This window comes from Jaculus jaculus, chromosome 2 (assembly GCF_020740685.1).
Source record: "Jaculus jaculus isolate mJacJac1 chromosome 2, mJacJac1.mat.Y.cur, whole genome shotgun sequence".
Taxonomy (NCBI): domain Eukaryota; kingdom Metazoa; phylum Chordata; class Mammalia; order Rodentia; family Dipodidae; genus Jaculus; species Jaculus jaculus.
In genome coordinates this window covers 57,861,165-57,881,217 of record NC_059103.1, presented here as the reverse complement: position 1 = coordinate 57,881,217, position 20,053 = coordinate 57,861,165, and the positions used below count along the sequence as shown (strand labels likewise).

The 20,053-nt window shown below is 43.5% G+C and overlaps 1 pseudogene; it reads right to left on the bottom strand.

The window, feature by feature from the left end:
* Positions 1–13,463: 13,463 nt before the first annotated feature.
* The window catches only part of LOC123458660, a 179,920-nt pseudogene continuing 173,330 nt past the window's right edge, over positions 13,464–20,053 (bottom strand).

The window sequence follows — 20,053 nt, the reverse complement described above, 5'->3', positions numbered from 1 at the left end:
CTTGGAATAACACTAACCAAGGATGTGAAAGACCTATATAATAAAAACCTTAAAAAATCTCAAGAAAAAAATTGAGAAGGACTTGAGAAGATGGAAAGACCTCTCATGCTCCTGGATAGGTAGAATTAATATTGTGAAAATTGCAATTCTACCAAAAGCAATAAAGCAAAAAAACAGATTTAATGCAATAAAAACAACAAAAGAAACACATTTGGTGGTATCACCATACCTGATCTAAAGCTATAGTACAAAGCTACAGTTACAAAAATAACATGGTACTGGAATAAAAACAGAAACATAGACTAATGGAACATAATTGGAGACTCAGACCTAAAGTCAAGTAACTGCTACAACTTTATTTCTGACAAAGGTGCCAATAATGTAGACTGCACAAAAGACAGCATTTTCAACAAATGGTTTTTGGACAACTTAGATGACTGTATATAGAAAAATGAAATTAGATGCACTTATTTCTCCATACACAAAAATCAAATTCAAATGGGTTAAAGACCTCAATATAAGACCTGAAACTCTTCAAATACTGGAAGAATAAAATAGGAGACAGGCATGCTCCACAATATAGGACTGGGAAAAGACTTCCTGAACAAAACCCCAGTAGCCCAGGAAATTAAATAAGTACTCCCAGTGGTATTTCATTAATGTAAAAAGATTTTTCACAGCCAGGTGTGGTGGCGCACGCCTTTAATCCCAGCACTTGGGAGGCAGAGGTAGGAGGATTGCCATGAGTTCGAGGCCACCCTGAGACTCTGTAGTGAATTCCAGGTCAGCCTGGGCTATAGTGAGACCCTACCTCAAAAAACCAAAGGGAAAAAAAAATTGCACAGACAAATATACCATAAGCAGAGCTGACTGATTACCCACTGAATGGGAGAAAATATTTGCCAGCTATACCTCTGATAGAAGCCTAACATCTAGAATATACAAATAACTAAATAAAATAAAATAAAATAAAAAACTAAATAAAAAAAATCAAACAACCCACTCCAAAAGTGGGGCAGAAAACTAAATAGGGAGTTATCAGAGGAGGAATTGCAAATAGTTAACACACTCTTAAGAAAATGTTCAACATTCCTTAACCAGCAGTAAGAAATAAATAACACAATGAAATTTGTAGAAATATGGCCAGACTTGGAACAGATCATCCTAAGCAAACTCACACAATCACAGAATGACAATCATCTCATGGTCTCATTCATCTGCAGTTCCTAACCTGGATCAGCCCAAATTGTTGACATACCTGAGCAGTATCTTAAGGTTTAGACAGTAGGGAGGGTAGGGCTTGGGGGAAATGGAAGCATGGGGGACCCAAACTGAACACAAATTGTGCTGGTACCATAGAAACCAATATTCTTGAAGTTAGACTAAAAGGTTGAACCCTCAAGAGGACCTTAGAAGGAGCCTCTGAATTGAAGGGCTTTGGAGAGGGTGAGATAAAGCATAACCCTAAATTTCTCCTATTTCTTTTCATTTTCTGGCTTTTTCTTTTTCCTTTTCCCTTGGCACTGGCCTATAACTCCCTGTACCAGGATGAGGTTAACATCCACAGCAAGCTGTTGATTTGAGAGACCTACTAGATCTCCCAAGACAGACTTCTGTCAGAATACCTGATTACCTATCTGAGGTTAAGGGTAAGACCCTACTGCTGAAGACCATACACTGTTGGCACAGACCATGGAGAGACCTGGTTGGAATCTTGAAGAGAGCCACCAGTCCCCAGACAGTTAGCCCATCGAGTGCTGCAAGGCACTACATAAGATATCAGGGGAAAGTGGCCATGTCTATCTGAGCAAGTTAAAGTCTAAGCTACTCAGAAGCAAACAACCTAAGGTTATGCTCACCCAAGGGCAATAGTGGTGCACAGCCATGGTAGGTAGCCAACTGCTCTTGGATTGGCTAATGAATCTGCTCAATGGAAAGGAAACCATATCTGGAACTTGGAAACAAACCAGAATCATATCCAGATAACGATTTTTATTTTCAATATAAAGCTCCCACTAATCTTTGGCTATAAAAGGATCTACACCCTTAGAATTCTCTCTAAATTAATACTGGTTATCCCATTCAGCTGGTGCTGACTTCACTCTCCATTAGAGATTATGCTTCTCTTTTTCAGATGGGAGCTGGACCTGAGGAGATAAATGACCCAGCACACTTCACCCTGGCCCCAGCTGAAACCACAGAGGAACAGGGGAAATGAGCAAGAGTGCTGCTTTTTCCATGAACCCGATATCAGGACAAGGGTGAAGGAGATAGACACTGAGGACAATCAACTCTTACCAAAGCAGAGATCCAGAGGCTCCTAAGAGCCCATCATTGAAGTAGACTTAAAATGCACCCAACATGGCTCAGGAAATTTTGTAGAAGAGGGGGTGGAAAGATTTTTAGAGCCACAAGTTGGGACATCATGCACAGAGACATTTCCTCTCCCCCATAATTGACTGCTGCTTCCATTATGCATGGCCCACAATCCCCATGGGGTTGACCTGCATCCCCAACAAGGAGCAGGGATGAGGGAAAGGATGGCACCACCATGTGTTGTTTACATGTCAAGTATGTCCACATTTAATAAAAATAAATTTAAGAAAAATTAAAATTACTCAATTTCCAAAGAATGGAGACCATAAAATGATAGCCAAAGAAGGAAAGCTTGAGAAACATATTTAGAAATATATTAATTCGTAAAGCTCATATTAAATGTACAATATATACATATGAATATAGATATGCATACACATGCATGTACCTGTGCTTGTGATGGTTAATCTTGATTGTCAACTTGATTGAATTGAGAGGAGCCTACATTAGTAAAGCAAACCTCTAAGTATACCTGGGGAACATTTCCACAGAACTAAATGGGGAAGGCATCCTGAATGTTGGCAGTGTCATCCCATAAGCTGAGAGAACCACTTGTAATAACAAGGAACAAGTTGCCAGAGGAAGGGTAGGACTGCTTATAATGCACTCCTCCAGACACGAAATGGCCTGGGTATCCATGCCCTCACCGTAACTGGCATTGCCTACACAAGGCCATCATAATAGGAGGAAAAGGTCATGGCATCAAAATGAAAGACAGACTAATTGAGAGGTAGAGGGGATATGATGAGGGTGGATTTGTAAGGGGGAAAGGAAGGGAGGAAATTATCATGGTGTATTGTCTACTATTATGAAAGTTGTCAATAAAATAAATAAAAAGGGAGAAGTGAACCAAGGCAATTTCTCTATTTGATTTTGCACTCCATAAAGCCTCTGAAATCAAGAACTAAAATAAACCCTCCTTTATTATGTCAGGTATTCTCTCACAGTGACAACAACATATTACTAATGCAGTATATTAGTACTAAGAAATTGATTGTTGCCAGGAAAAAAGCCTTTGGAACTACATTTTTGGAAGAAATTTGGAATTTGGAGAAGTTTGGGTGATGCCATAGGACCTCAGAAGACCATAATTCAGGTTGAAATTCAGATGGTAAAGGCCGTGCTTATGAGGTTTCAGATGGGAATTAGAATTTTGAGGAAAGGCACCCCAGGCCACTGGTGTCATTCTGGTGAAACATTTCATGGCATTTTTATCAATGTCCTGAGACCTTGAGTGAAGCTGAAATCAAAGATGGCAGACTAGCCAATCTGGTGGAAAAGATTTCAGGGAGCCCCAGCAGTTTGGCTAGAGCATGGATATTGCTAACTGTATGTGGACAGGTTTATAATGAAAATTGGGCACAAACATCAGAGTATACTTAATTTACAACATTCTTCTTTTATGTTTCAAAAGCACCTGTGAAATTTCAGCCCTGAGGACTGCATGGGTTTTGAAACGATTAATGCCACTAAAAATTAGCAAAGTACTTTGCACAAGGACAAAAGGAAGGCTGCTTGAGGAACATCTAAGGAATTGACCAGATGTCATCTATCCAGATTCAAGGTTATAAAGGTTTTATCTTATTTACAAAATTAAGCTTTGAAAGAACTCTGGGGCTCCCATATTGCACAAGACAGCCTCAGGAAGTGCTTTCCTGAGTTCAGCGCCAGGAACTCAGAAGCTGCTGTGGCCATACACAGCCCGTGCACAGGCCATGCATAGCTCAAGCATCTTCCACATGATACTGGTTGTGCAGGCATACAGAATGAATGATTGTGGCATCACAGAGGCTTCTACAGACATTTCAAAGAAAGGCCTTGAGGTCAGAAAATGTACAACATGGTTGAGGTCCTTACATACAGTCCCTGAGAAGGTGGAACATGAGGCTGTGAGAGTGAAAACTATGTTTCCATGGGGTCTTCAGGAAGTTAGAGTATCTAGGGACATGGAAACAGTGGTAAAGAAACAATAGACAGAGACATAAATACAGGTTATAGGCCAGGTTATAGGGGAAGGGCTCTTAGAGCACTTGGCATGCTCATAGTAATATCTTGTGTCCTCCATGCTGAGCATGGAGCTAAATGATGAAGTCTTTGCCCAGCTGGGTTTCATTCTTGCTCTGGTCCCATCCCATTTTCCTATTCCACCATTCCTCCCATTTAGAACAAGTATATTCACCTCGTGCCATTGTATACTTAAAAAATATTTAAGTTCTTTTTGATTTTATAAGGGTACATAATTAAGAACTTGCATTGAATGTCAGAGAAGACTTTGAACTTGGAATTATGCACAATATTGTAACTGTTGAGACTATGGGGAACTCTTGGGACTGGAGTAAATGCATTTTTCATCATGAGATAGATATAAGCCTTTTGGGGATCAATAGAAGAGTAGAATATTTTGGTTTAAGGATACTTCTTGGGTGACAAGTTTATAAGGAATGAACTTGTGATAATGTTTAATGTCAACTTGATTGATTGTTTTGATTAATATTTGATGAGTAAAGCACACTCTTGGATGTGGTGTACCTGTGATGACATTTCCAGAAAGGATTAACTAGGAGGGGAGACTCACCCTGAATGGGAATGATAGCATCTAACCTAATAGAATGAGAAAGGAGAATGTTTTGGTGCAAGCATTCACTCTCTCTTTCCTGACCATCATGGTATAAGATACACTGTCATACCCTATGCTCTTTGATGATTTGAATTGAAAACAAGAGCATCAATTCCCTTTTAAAATTGTTTATGTCAGATATTTAGTCACAATGATAAAAATATCTGATATATGTGAGATACATAAATGATAATATGCACATACACAGATTCCATGCCTCTAGCACTCAACATCCTCTTAGAACAGACTACTGTGTATTTTGTTTCTGATATATAATTTCCTTTTCTGAACCTCCTTCCTCTAAGAAAGACCTCCACTCTTAGTAAGTCTTATCCACATGGTATAGTATGCAATAGACACAATGATCATATCTCTATATTTAATTGATCAGTTAAACCTCACACTTAACATTGGAAATAAATTATCTTCTTTTCCTTTTTAAATTGTTTTATAGAGAGAGAGGGAGAGAGAAATAATGAGAGGGGGGGTGGGGGGACAGAGAGAGCTAGAGAATTGGAGTGCTAGAGCCTCAACACTGCAATTGAACTCCAGCACTTAAGCCACCTAGCTGTCATTTGCAACCTTGTGCTTGCCTCACTTTTGTGCCTCTAGCTTATGTGGGATCTGGAGAGTTGAACATGGGTCCTTAGGCTTTGCAGGCAAATTCCATAACTGCTAAGCCATTTCCCAGTCCTTATCCTTTTTCTAGTTGAGGGAAGTGAGATTATTCTGAGAACCTATTGCAGGCAGAGAGTATGCACACTAGGTTTCAGAATGCCTTATACTCCAGGCTCATCCTGTTGTAGGAGGCTTGTCCAGGATAAGCAGATACAGTGGCTAAAGTGAAGCAGAAGCAGGCATTGTGCTTCCCTACTAGTGCTATTTCCATTACCTTACAATTATCTTTAATTATGTGTGTTAGTCTCCTCCGGGTCCATATAACAACCTCTGAGACAACCAACTTATAAAGAGAAAAGGTTTAAGGATCACAGTTTTGGAGATTCTAGCCAACCACTAGGTTTATAAGATGCTATCAAGCTTCTGGTGGTATGAATACCTATCAAGAAAAGGAAGGTGATGGAACATGGCTGCCCACCTCATGCATGGGAAGTGACAAAGTGAGTGAGGCAGGGTTAAAGTCCCACTATCTCTGCCAAAAGCATACCTCTAATGATCTGAGGATCACCCAATAAGCGTATATCCTTTTTTTTGGTATGAGATTGAACCCAGAATCTTTCACAGTCTAGGCAAGTGTTCTATCTCTGAGCTACATCCCCAGCACCAAAGGTCTACTTCTTGAATGTTCCATCAATTCCCAGTAGCATAAAGCTGAGCACCATCCTTTACCACATTAGAGCTTAGAAACATTTAAGATACAAACCCAGCCAGGCATGGTACACACACCTTTAATCTCAGCACTCAGAAGGCAGAGGTAGAAGGATTGAATGAGTTCAAGGACACCATGAGACTACATAGTGAATTCCAGGTTAGCCTGAACTAGTGTGAAACCCTACCTCAAAAATACCAAAAAATAAAAAATAAAAAATAATAAAGCTGGGCATGGTGGTGCACACCTTTAATCCCAGCACTCCAGAGGTAGAGGTATGGAGATCACTGTGAGTTCGAGGCCAACCTGAGACTACAGAGTGAATTCTAGGTCAGGTCAGCCTGGGTAAGAGTGAGACCCCACCTCAAAAAACAAAAACAAAACAACACACACACACACACACACACACACACACACACACACACACACACTCATCTAGGTCAACAGAAGATTGAGGACTTATTTAGGCAGGCCCATCTTAAAGTTTTTGACTTGAGGCAAAAGGCAGTAGAAGCTGTAGTCTGAGGTCATGCCTACCACCTGGTAAATGCAAAAAGCGGAGTTTCTTGGTCGGGAATCAGGGAAAGAGGAACCTGACCAGGAGTAAATTGGGAAATTGACTTCACAGAGCTAAAACCTGGTTTGTATGGATACAAGTATTTACTGGTGTTTATAGATACCTTTTCAGAATGATCTGAAGCTTTTTCAACCAAGAATAAGACTGCCACAAATGTGGCCAAAAACATATTGGATGACATCATTTCAAGATATGGTTTACTGGTTCTTTTGAAGTCAGACAATGGACTAGCCTTCATCTCACAGGTAACCCCGGCCATAGTTAAAATTGTGGGGAAAAATTGGAAATTCCATTGTGTATAGCATTCCCAGAGTTTAGGACAGGTAGAAAGAGTGAATCAGACCCTAAAGGAGACCCTAAATAAATTAATCCTTGTAACTGGCAGTGACTGGGTGTCTTTCTTTCCCTTTACCTTTTTCTGAGTTCAAAACTCCCCCTATGCCATGGGGCTGACTCCCTTCAAAATCATGTATGCAAGACCCCCACCCTTGTTGCCTAATATAAAGCAGAAATGTTAACTGAATTTGAGGATGAGAGATTTATCTCCTCCTTACAAGCTTTATTTCAGGTGCAATAATGCCTCTGGCCTCAACTGCGGGCCATCTATAAAAAGACACCTCCACCTCCACCCCACAGGTTCAGACTGGGAGACCTAGTGCTTATCAAAAGACACCGGAAGGAGACTCTTGAACCTGGCTGGAAGGGACCTCACACAGTGATCCTGACCACTCCAACGGGCATCAAGGTAGATGGCATCCCAGCCTGGAGACATCACTCATATGTGAAGCCTGTTGAGCCACACGTGGATCCAGACATACCTGAAGAGAAGCTAGGACTGTGGAGAGCCATTGCACACACACAGGACCCACTCAAACTGAGGATCCTTAAGCTAGAGACACAATGATGAAAAACTTTATCCACCTGATCTTTGTGATAGCCCTGCTTGGGGTCCAGACCATATCAGACTTACCCGCACTGAGCTGTTACTACCAAATGGATATTTTGGGGCCCTGAGACTTCACCACAAGACCTAGGGAGTGAAGTGCAGATTTTGACGTTAACTGGTCTGGTGAGTACCACTTGTTCCATCTTCCACCTAGATCTTTGTGCCCTGGCCTGTTCCATATGGAGACATCCGAGTCCAAAGGGTGGGGATCGATACTGACAAAATTCCATGGCCACCTGTGGAGATGACTGCCAGAAACAGAAACTTGCAACTGAGCAATTTTATGTTTGCCCAGGGACAAATGACTATGGGACTTGTGGGGGAATGGAAAGTTTCTTTTGCTATAAATGTGGATGTGAGACTAATGGCCCCTGGGTAAAGAATCATCGGGATCTTATCCAGATCAGTAGAGCAAAAAACCGGACATCACAGGGAAAAAGAAACCCCATCTCCATCTCAATGAGAAAAAGGGACAAACTAGCAGAGGATGGGAAGCTGGAAAAATATGGGGCCTAAGGTTATATGTATGAGGATCAGATAGGGGACTCCTCTTTTAGAGCCAGAAACAGGGTATCCTGGCAGGGCCTTCCCCCATAGCTAGAGGGCCAGCAGCTTCAGCTTTGCCCATTTTAAAACCTACAAAGCCTGCAGCACTGGTCTTAGTTTCAGGCACCTCCTCCCCAAGGACCCAGCCACCCCCTGGCTAATTATTCCCTGGTGTCCCTGATTGATCCATTTTATGTGGGTTACTCAATTTCACCTATAATTTCCTCAACTCCACCACTAACCTCACCAGAGAAGACTGCTGGTTCTGCTTAGACCCTAAGCCCCATACTATACTAGCTGGGATACCACAGTAAACCTGTCAACTTCTTCAAAAAGCCCATGGAGATGCTCTTGGGGAAGATCCCCCATCCTTACCCTTCAAGCTCTAAGTGGAAAAGGGCTATGCGTGATAGGAACAAGGGGGAAACTAGACAGCGTCCCTAATCTTAAGCATCTTTGTAATGATACTGTCACTGCACATGACAGTACATCCTACCTCGTGCCCCCTAACAGAACCTGGTTTGCATGCACCACTGGATTAAACCCCTTGTATCCACCCACGGTTACTTCAGAATTCTAGCATGTACATTCTAGTAACACTGTTCCCTCAGGTTTATTACCTTCAATTCAGCTCCTATATGGAGACAATCCCAGAACACCACAGAGAAAAATGAGATTTCGGGGCTTCAGGGATCCTTCTCACAGTGTTAGTTGGGCCTGACATAACTGCAGGAATTAGCACTGGTACAATGGCCTTAATTAGGGCAGGTCAGATGTGTCAGGCTCTAAGTAACCTTATAGACTCAGATCTCACTTACTTAGAGAAGTCTGTCCATCACCTAGAACAGTCACTGGACTCACTAGCTGAAGTAGTACTGCAAAATATAAGGGGATTAGACCTACTCTTTCTACAGCAAGGAGGGCTTTGCCAGGCACCAATGTTGTTTTTATGTCAACAACTCAGGCATTATCTGAAATAGCCTAGCCATGGTCTGTAAGAGGTTAGAAGAAAAGGCTAAAATTAAACAGCAAATTCAAAACTGGTATAAAAATTCTACATCCTAAAAGGCTGGCCAAATGGTTGAACCTTCGCCAGGCCCTAAGTGGGATCACCCAAGTCACAAGACACTGGAGAGGGTACAATTAAGACTGACTTTAATCTTCTAGAGCTTCTCTCTCTCTCTCTTCCCTCTAACTCTTTTATATTAGTTATCTTTTTTTTTTTCCTTCTCTTAATGGGCACTGACTCCTAGTATGATCAGGTGGCTATCATCCACAATGAGCTTTTGATCAGAGAGACCTACAAGGTTTCTTAAAAGAAAGATTTATGTCAGAGTATTTGATGACCCACCAAAGGTTAGTGGTAAGACCCTACTGCTGAAGAAACCATATGAGGTTGACATGTAAAATGGAATGCCATGGCTAGAAGCTGGAAGAGAGTTAGTCCCTAGACAGTCAGCACATCTAGTGCCAGAGGGTGCTACATGGGCGACTGGGGGAAAATGACCAATATCTGTCCAAGCAACTCATGGCAGCAAATAACCTGTTGTGATAACTCACACAAGTTTAACAGTGACACGCAGTCTTGGTGGGAAACCAACTGCTCTTGATTTGGCTAATTGACCCACTCAGTGGAACAGGACCCATAGCTGGAGCTGAGAAACAAGTCAGAACCGTATCCAAACATGATCCTGCTCACCATTTTCAAGCCACCACCAATTGTGAGCTACAAGAGGGGATACACCTATTAAATTCTCTATTAAAAAACAACAGTTATGGGCTGGAGAGATGGCTTAGTGGTTAAGCGCTTGCCTGTGAAGCCTAAGGACCCCAGTTCGAGGCTCGGTTCCCCAGATCCCATGTTAGCCAGATGCACAAGGGGGCGCACACATCTGGAATTCGTTTGCAGAGGCTGGAAGCCCTGGCGCGCCCATTCTCTCTCTCTCCCTCTATCTGTCTTTCTCTCTGTGTCTGTCGCTCTCAAAAAAAAAAAAAAAAACAAAAAACAAAAAAAAAAAAACAAGAGTTATCCCATTTATATGGTGCTAACTTTACTCTCCATTGGAGTATCTGCTTCTCTTTTTCAGATAGACACAGATCCTAAGGAGAGAACTACCCCAACATACCTTAAAAGGGCCCCAGCTGAAACAAAGAATAATTTGTGAAACAAGCAAGTCTGCTGTTTTCTTGGTGAACCTGGTACCAGCACAAGGGTAAAGATAGACACAGAGAACAATTAACTCCTACCAAATCAGATATCCAGAGGCACAGAGGCTCCCAACACCTCATGACTGAAGCAGACCCAAAATGAACCCAACATGGCTTAGGGAAATTTTGGGTAAGAGGGGTGCAAACAATGTCAGAGTCACAAGTTGGGTCATGATACATAGAGACATTTCCTGCTACCCATAAGTGTGGGCTAACTCCACAATGCATGACCCATATTCCTCAACCAGGAGGAGCCAGAGGAAGGGAGTAGAACATGGGCAAGTCTAACAGTGGCACCAACTTGACTGTATTCGCTGAGTACAAAACTCATTAATAAAAGAAACAAATTTTAAAAATTAAGAAAAAAACAAACAAACAAAACTAGTATGAATCTTTGTTCAATTGGTCCCTTTGGTTAACAGCCCTAATTTCTTCCCTGGCAGGATCCCTTATCCTCTTAGGGCTGGCCCTCACTTGTGGGCCCTGCATTATTAATGCCTTTGTCAAATTCGTTAAGGATTGCTTAGCCACAGTACAATTAATGGTTCTAAGGCAGCAATACCAACCTTTAGATACATCTCAAGGATTCAAGGGGGAAATGAAGGGACCAAACTTACGTCATGACAGGCTTCAGTAACATGCCACCCTAACTAGGCCTAAGTTTCAGTTTCCTAAAGAGACAGGCAAGACTTCTGGGAAAGGGCGGGCTGTTAATAAACAGTGACCCTGACATGTGACCTGAGAAGATCACTGCCTAGTGGCAGCTTCAGTTCCTGGAGACATGTCCATAAATGCCCAGACATGTCCTTTTCACATCTTTTGCTCCAACCAATCAAAGATGTACAACTATAACTGCTGCTTGCCTAACCAATCATTTTAAAAGATTACCTAACCTGCCTGGAATTCCCCTAGTTGTGCTTAAAAGGGGCCTGCGTGCTCCTCTCGGGGTCACCATTTTGTGTGAATGGTTGACCCCTGCATGCTGGCTGATTCTGCAGAATAAACGCTCTTTGATTTTACATATTATTTGAGTCCAGGATCTTTCTTTAGTGATTTTCAGACCCTTACAAGTCACACAAATAATACACAATCTGTTCACATGTCATTTTGAAGTCCAAGCTTTTCTCTTATGTTTCATTCCCAGCTACGTTTGTGAACATAAAACACCATTCTCTATTTTTCCATAATATGTATTAACTTTTAAGATGACAACTACATAGAGGGATGTGTTGGTAAATTACCTCAAAACAAACAAACAAACAAACAAACAATAACAACAACAAAAACTTACAAGCCAGATGTGGATAACCTAATAGTACCTTAAGTGCCATAGTAAATTTTACCACTTCAAAATAATTTTGTGCCTATATTCTCAAAGATATTGTTCTATTTGTTTTCATTGTTCTCTGTTGCCTACTATCCTATTTGTTCACTTGTGGCTGGCTGTGGTTTGGATAATCTATTTGAGCACAAAGTTGGTGAAATGGACTAAGAAAGGAATAAATGCTTCTCATTATTTTGAAGCCACTTGGCTCTGGTTATTCACCTTCTCTTCTCTCCCCTCCCCTCTCTTCTTCTCCTCTCCTAACCCCTCTCTCCTCTCCTCTCCTCTCCTCCCCCCTCCCCTCCTCTCCTCTCCTCCCCCTCCCTCCTCTCCTCTCCTCTCCTAACCCCTCTCTCCTCTCCTCTCCTCTCCTCCCCCCCCTCCTCCCCTCCCCTCTCTTCTTCTCCTCCCCTCCCCTCCCCTCTCCTCTCCTCTCCTCTCCTCTCCTCTCCTCTCCTCTCCTCTCCTCTCCTCTCCTCTCCTCTCCTCTCCTCTCCTCTCCTCTCCTCTCCTCTCCTCTCCTCTCCTCTCCTCTCCTCTCCTCTCCTCTCCTCTCCTCCCCCCTCCTCTCCTCTCCTCTCCTCTCCTCTCCTCTCCTCTCCTCTCCTTTCCTCTCCTCCCCCTTCACCCCTCTCCTCTCCTCTCCACCCCCCTCCTCTACCGCCCCTCCCCTCCTCTCCTCTCCCTCCTCTCCTCCCCCCTCCCTCCTCTCCTCTCCTTTCCTCCCCCCTCCCTCCTCCCTCCCCTCCCCTCCCCTCCCCTCCCCTCCCCCTCCCCTCCCCTCCCCCTCCCCCTCTCCCTCTCCTCTCCTCTCCTCTCCTCTCCTCTCCTCTCCTCTCCTCTCCTCTCCTCTTCTTTTCTTTTCCTTTCCAGTGCTGGCAATCAAACCTAGGTCTTACCATGTGTGAGGTACATGTTCTACTACTGAATTGCACCCCAGCTCTACTTGGTTATTTAATAGCAATTTTAATTCCATGCCACCATGGCCAGCAAATCCCATATTTCCCTATCATCCTTGTTTCCTGGGCCCAGCATCCTTTACTTTTTTACTGCCTTTTTCAATCAACATTTCATGATAACACACACACACATCAGGATCATAGATGGTGCAAATCATTGGTCTTATCCATAATCCACAGTCCATGTCCTGGCCCATTAAACTAAGGCTCTTGAGATCAAGCTTTTATTTTACTTGAAAAGCTAGGCAACTCAGAAAATTTAATGCATTTTTTGTCCAAATCACCTGGGGGTGCGTGCCTATGAAAGCATTCTTGTTTTTTTTTGGGGGGGGGGAGGAAGGAGAAACACCTTATATTGTGAGAGCAGTGTGGACTTGAGAGGAAAGGATGAGAGAAAAAGCATGGGAGGTACGGGGTCCAAGGAGCCAGCACCTTTCCTGGCACCCCTTTCAGAGGCTGCTCAAAGGAGAGCTGGCATGTCCAAGCCCAGGTGCCCATAGGGCCCCGCAGTCCCTGGAAGAGGGCACCGTGGGAGAGAGGGAAGAGGAGGCCTGGGGCTCCGAAGCAGAGTGCAAGAAGCTGCTTAGTTTTGCCAATCCATGCTGTCGTTCTTAGGGCTGGAAAAACAGGTCTGTAGCAGCTCTTCACAGAATTCCAGCTACTCCTGGTACTCCTCGTGCTGCCGCAGTAGTTGGCAGCGGTGGCGCAGCAACTCCTCCAGACCCAGCTCTGGCTCCCGGCCCTCACGCACACCCTGGGGGAAGTCTGTCACGAGGCTGCACGGGGCTCCAAGCAAATGCTCATGGAAAGGGCTGTGTTCTGTGCGCACAAGGGCTACCAGCTGCTAGACCATGCCCATGGAGCACAGGGTCCCTTTGTGTTCGGGGTGGCCCAACAGCAGGTTCTGCAGTAGAAATGCCGACTTGACCTTGAGCTTCTGCACTTGCTGCTGCATGGCCCGCATCAGCACAGAGAAGCCATCCAGGCAGAGGAAGTGCAGCAGCCCAGCCTCTTGCTCCCGACAAGACAGGAGATGGCGAAGAGGGCCTTGACGCGTACGGTGTCGCAGGAATCTCGGTCAAGCAGCCTCAGCAGCTTGCGCAGTGCTCCAAGGCCCAATACCTGCTCCTGGATGGCCGCCACGTTCTGACTGCATGTGCCAATGAGCTGTGCTGCCCGCCCCGCAATCCTGCTGCCCCAGCCTCCGGGTATCGGCCCACCAGCAGCTGCATTCCCGAGAGCTGGCAGAAATCTGCAGCATTGTCCATGTTCTCACACTGGTCAGACAGCAGCTCCAAGGACCCCTCACGCTCCTGCTGGTCAGTGGCTAGCTCAGTCCCACCAGCTGTTGGGGACATAGGCTGGGACAGCACCCGAGGACAGCTCTTCATCTGCTCCACCTCCTCTCGCTGGCCTCGGAAGGCAGCGGACATGGCTTCCTGCAACCATTGGCGCCTCTCCTCACTCATGGGCTCTGGAGGGGGGTCTGGCTCCTCAGAGCCCGCGGTAATGGCCATCTGCAGGAGGCCTTGGAGGTTCCCTGGAGGTCGGGGGTGGCCTGAGCCCCCAGCTGAGGAGCCGCTCCCCCCGAAGAGCAACCCTGGGAGGGCGGCGGCGGCGGTAGCAGAGCCAGGGAGAGGCGACGGCCCCCCAGCCCTTGTCTGCCATGGACCGAATGTGGAGAAGGGAAGGTGATGCGTTGAAGGAAGATGGTCAGCGCGGTGGCAGCTCCGGCGTCCGGGTGGATTCCTGGGACTCTGCTTGCCCGGCCTCAAGCAGCCACCACCACGCTTCTACGAGCAGGATGGGGCGCACCTGACTCGATAGGGCGCCACCATCTTGGCCGGAAGTACGCAAGTCTCCAAAGCATTCTTATTTTATGATAGAAACTTGAAGATGATGTGTTCTTAAAAATAATGGTCTTTATTTAAATTCAGCATTTTATAGTTACTGTGGTATAGGTCACATGTGCATCTCCAGGCTCTAACTGTAAGTTATACGCTATGGTTTCGACCTGAAATGTCCCTGATAGGCTCACATTTGAGCACTCATTCTTTGGCTGTTTTGAGAGGATGTGGAACATTTAGGAGGTAGGGCCTGGCTAGTAAAAGTAGGTCTCTAAAAATGGGCCTTACAAGGTTACAGAATGGCTGTATTTCTAGCAAGCATCTGCTTTATGGTCTGTGGTCATGTGGATAGCCATATCTCTAGCTCACACTTTCATAGACCAAGAAATACACCCTACCTCCCAGTACCGTGATTCCAGAGCTCTGTCCTGCCCTCCCACCTATAATGGATTAGCCTTCTGGATCAGTGATCCAAAATCAAATTCTCTTCCCTTAAGTTATTTCCAAAGAACTAATTCAACTTCTAAGATAACTTTCTCAGAAAAGTGCAACTTGATATGCCCTTTATTGTCACATGTGTTTCTTCATGTTGCCTTACTATGAAAAGGCTCATTCTACTTCCTAAAAGGCAGACCAAATGGCAGAAACTGCACCAGGCCCTTACAGGAATCACCTGAACCACAAGACACTGGAGACAGTATGATGAGAACTTCCCTTAATCTTCTACATCTTCCCTCCCTCCCTCTCTCTCTCCCCTACTTCTCTCTAACTCTTGTATATTAGGTATCTTTTTCCTCCTTTGCTTAGTAGGCACTGACCTGTAACTCCCAGTACCAGCATATGCCTATCATCCACAATGAGCTTTTGATCAGAGAGGCCTACAAGGTTTCCTAAAAGACAGACAGATTTCAGGCTGGGGAGATGTCTCAGAAGTTAAGCGCTTGCCTGTGAAGCCGAAGGACCCCAGTTCAAGGCTCAATTCTCCAGGACCCACATTAGCCAGATGCACAAGGGGGCGCATGCATCTGGAGTTCATTTGCAGTGACTGGAAGCCCTGGCATGCCCATTCTATCTCTCTCTCTCTTTATCTATCTGCCTCTTTCTCTCTCTGTCACTCTCAAATAAATAAGTAAAAATGAGCAAAAAACAATTTTTTTAAATAAAAAAAAATAGATTTCTGTCAGAATACTTGATGACCCACCAAAGGTTAGTGGCAAGACCCTACTGCTAAAGACACCTTATGTGGTTGACATGTAAAATGGAATGGCATGGCTGGAAGTTGGAAGAGAGTCAGTCCCCAGACATTCAGTACATCTAGTGCCAGAGGGTACTACATGGGTGACTGGGGGAAAATGACCAATATCTGTCCAAGCAACTCATGGTCTAACCTACTTAGCAGCAAATAACCTGTTGCGATGCCCACACAAGTGCAATAGTGGCACACAGCCATGATGGGGAACCAACTGCTCTTGATTTGACTAACTGATCCCCTCAGTAGTATGGGACCCATAGCTGGATATGGGAAACAAGTCAGAACCATATCTAAACATAAGCCCACTCTCCAATATCAAGCTACCATCAATCATGGGCTACAAGAGGACCTATGCCTATTAAACTCTCTATAAAAAAGTAAAGGTTATTTCATTTGTCCTGCTGCTAACTTACTCTCCATTGGAGAATCTGCTTATCTTTCTCAGATAGATGTAGATCCTAAGGGGAGAGCCACCCAATCATACCTCAAAAGGGCCCTGGCTGAAAATAAGAAAAAGCAACGGTGCTGTTTTCCTGATGAACCGGATACCAGCACAAGGATGAAGGAGATCAACACAGAGAAAAATCAACTCCTACCAAATGAGAGAGCCAGAGCCCCAGAAGCCCCCAATACCTCATCACTGAAGTAGACCAAAAATGAGCCCAACATGGCTTGGGGAAATTTTGCGGAGGAGGGGGCAGAAAGACTGTCAGAGCCACATGTTGGGTCATGATATGCAGAGACATTTATCTTACCCATAACTGTGGGCTAACTCCACAATGCATGACCCCTATACCTCCACAAGAAGGGGCCAAGGGGAGGGGTAGGTCATGGATGAGCCTAAGAATGGTACCAAACTGACTGTATTTGCTAAATACAAAACTAATAAAAAAAATTTAAAAAAAAGAAAAGGCTCAACATACATTTTAGTTAATAGCAACAATTGTAAGAAAAATAACTATGAGGTTAGTGACTGTGATTGTTTATGAGAAACAGATGAATTATACTCGCGTGCAAATAAATCCTTTAAATAATCATCTTTATGACTATCAAAAGTAATTTAAAGTGCAGAAATTGACAACATGAGATTCTTAGACATATCATATATCATTTATTTTGCCTATAAAACCATACTGCATTTTTAATTAACCATAAAGATTATCAATAGAAAAGGCCAAATTCCAATTTTCACATAATAATTAACTGTCTTCTCTATTTTCTAGGGTTCATCTTCTATGCCATCTCCACCTACATGTTTGCTCTCTTTTGTGCAGTCATATGGTATCTGCATTTTCAGCATGCACAGGAGTTTAAAAAAAATTGTGGGTAGTAGGACAAGAAAATTTATTTTATATTTTGGGTATTATTTACCTAGAATCAAGCTGGAATATTTAGTATGTTAAAACTACATCATGGCTTATGCCTGTAATATTAGCTCAAGAAGCCAAAGCAGAGAATTACTACAAAGCCAAGATCAGCCCGATCTACATAATAGTTCCAGGCCAGTCAAAACAAAAAAATAAATAAATAAACTGATAAACACACAAAATACACTATTACACAGATATTTGATTATGAATTTAAAGATTCCAAAAGTTTGTTCACCCTACCAAATTCTTATATACTTAGAGTATCTATTGGGGAAAAAATTATAATACCTATAAAACACACATAATAAAATAAATAAAAATGTACAAGACCTGTGCACTGAAAACCAGCTATTAATTACAAGAGCAAACCCCCTAGTTGGAATGTGCCCCAAGAAGATGAGCTAGCATGTTGGTTAGGAATCTGCTCTTCTGTGCTCAGAGTTACATCATTCACAGAAGCTAAGACTTGGAATCAATCGAAGTACCTGCTGTTGAATGAACAGGGAAATTAAAACGTGAACTACATGCACAATTCAACCGCAAGCCTATGCAAAGGAAACCATAGATGAGTTTGTGGCAACATGGATGAATCTGGAGGATGTGTGGAGTGAAATAAGGCAGACTCAGGAAGACAAATACTTCATCACTGTCCAGTTTGTATGTGGAGTCTTACACCTCCAACTCCTACAAGAGCAGTGGGGTGATTACCAGGGGTTGAGGGAAGTTGGGATGTTTGCTAAAGACACAGAATCTCAGTTGGAATAGGAAGTTTAAGAGATCTGTTGTAGTACCTAAGACACTAGCTAATTGCAGGGGTCACATTCTTAAGAATCATTAAGGAGTCAATTTTAAGGGCTCACACCCCAAAAGTGATAAGTAGGTGAGGTAGCCTGCATATTAATTAGCTTAATTTACATATTCTACAAAGCGCACATATTTCAAACGTCTTTTTTAAAAATTTTTTTTGTTCATTTTTATTTATTTATTTGAGAGTGATAGAGAGAGAAAGTGGCAGATAGAGAGAGAGAGAGAGAGAGAATGGGCGCGCCAGGGCCTCCAGCCACTGCAAACAAACTCCAGATGCGTGTGCCCCCTTGTGCATCTGGCTAACATGGGTCCTGGGGAATCAAGCCTCAAACCAGGGTCCTTAGGCTTCACAGGCAAGTGCTTAACCGCTACGCCATCTCTCCAGCCCTCAAACGTCTTTTATACAATAAATATATGCAATTTTCACTTTTTAATTAAAAATAAATAATAAAAAATAAATACCTGTCTAAATATATTAAGTATATCGTATCAGTTGCTTGCTTGTTACTGGGACTAAATACCCTACCAGAAGCTGTTTATAGAAGAAGAAGAGTTTAATTCATCTTATAGTTCAAGGGGAGGCATTGTGGTGGTGATCATGAAAGGTACAGGAAGCTGGAGTGACATTCAACCCATGAAGCAGAGAAAGAGAAAGAAGAGGGTTAGATCAAGCTATACCCCAAGGCCGATTTCCAGTGACACACTTCCTCTAGCAATGCTCCACCTCCTAAAAGCTCTACAACCTTCTCAAACAGTGCCATCATCAGGGGGCCAAGTGTTCAATTACATGACTCTATAGGGACATTTTATGTTCAAACTACCATGTTGTGGTAGTTTGAATAAATGCCCCCAAGGAGATTCAGGAGTTCATTAAAACTTCTTAGATTTTCAGTTACCAGGGTTGAAGAGGTGTCACTGGGCAGATCTTAGGGTCCAGCCCTAAGGTGTGGTGGTGGATATGCAAAGTGCCCGAGTTCCACCTGAAATCCAAAAGTGTGTTGCCTGGTGTGGCTTTTGGGTTTATCCTTCTGGATCTTCTAGCTCTCTCTGCTTAGACCTGTAAAAGTGGGCCAACTTCTTCTGCCATTATGGAACTTCCCTTGGATCTTTAAGCTTCAATAAATCCCTTCCTTCATAACTGTGCCTTGTCTGGAAGTTCATCTTAGGGAACCGAACCCTGTCTGCCACACACATATATCATGTTTGGGCCCTGGTAAAGTTAATTTTGCATTACATTTGCTTTTGCTACACAAATCTATAGATACGAGGTCTTCTTGGGGGAGGGGATGATAATGAAGAGGTGTTCCTGGAGCTGACAGCACAGTGTATTTGGTCATGGCAATCCTGAAGGACAAGAACATAACTGGAGTACTGCTGAGAGAAAGCCAGCTCCATTCTAGACCAGTAGTAATTAGATACATACACCATATGATCAATAGTTGTTTTTCTTTTTTTATTAAGTAGAAATTCTGTGTGGACACATCATGTGCTGGTGCCATCATTTCCCTCCTCCCTACTCCCATACCACTGAAGGCCCTCCTCAGTGGGATTGCTGGTGTTCACCATGGGGTTCTGGGTTATAAGTTGTGAGAGCAGCAGAGAGTCCAGGTGGAAGTGGGGAGTAATTCCTCTGATATTCCCTCTCACCCTCTGGCTTTTACAATCTTTCCACTTCGTCTTCCAAAAAATTCCCTGAGTTTTTGTGGGTGTGTGTTAAGTTTACTTTCGTGATTAGCTCTCAGCAACTTTTGGATTTCTGCTGTGGTATATTTCGAGTATTATCTGTGTTGATCTTCAACACACTGGCATGGGTTGTCAGGCTTGCCATGGTGCACAAGTCACCTGGTTTATAACAAATTCTGTGTACACCACAGTGTAGCGGGCAAATAATGGTCTT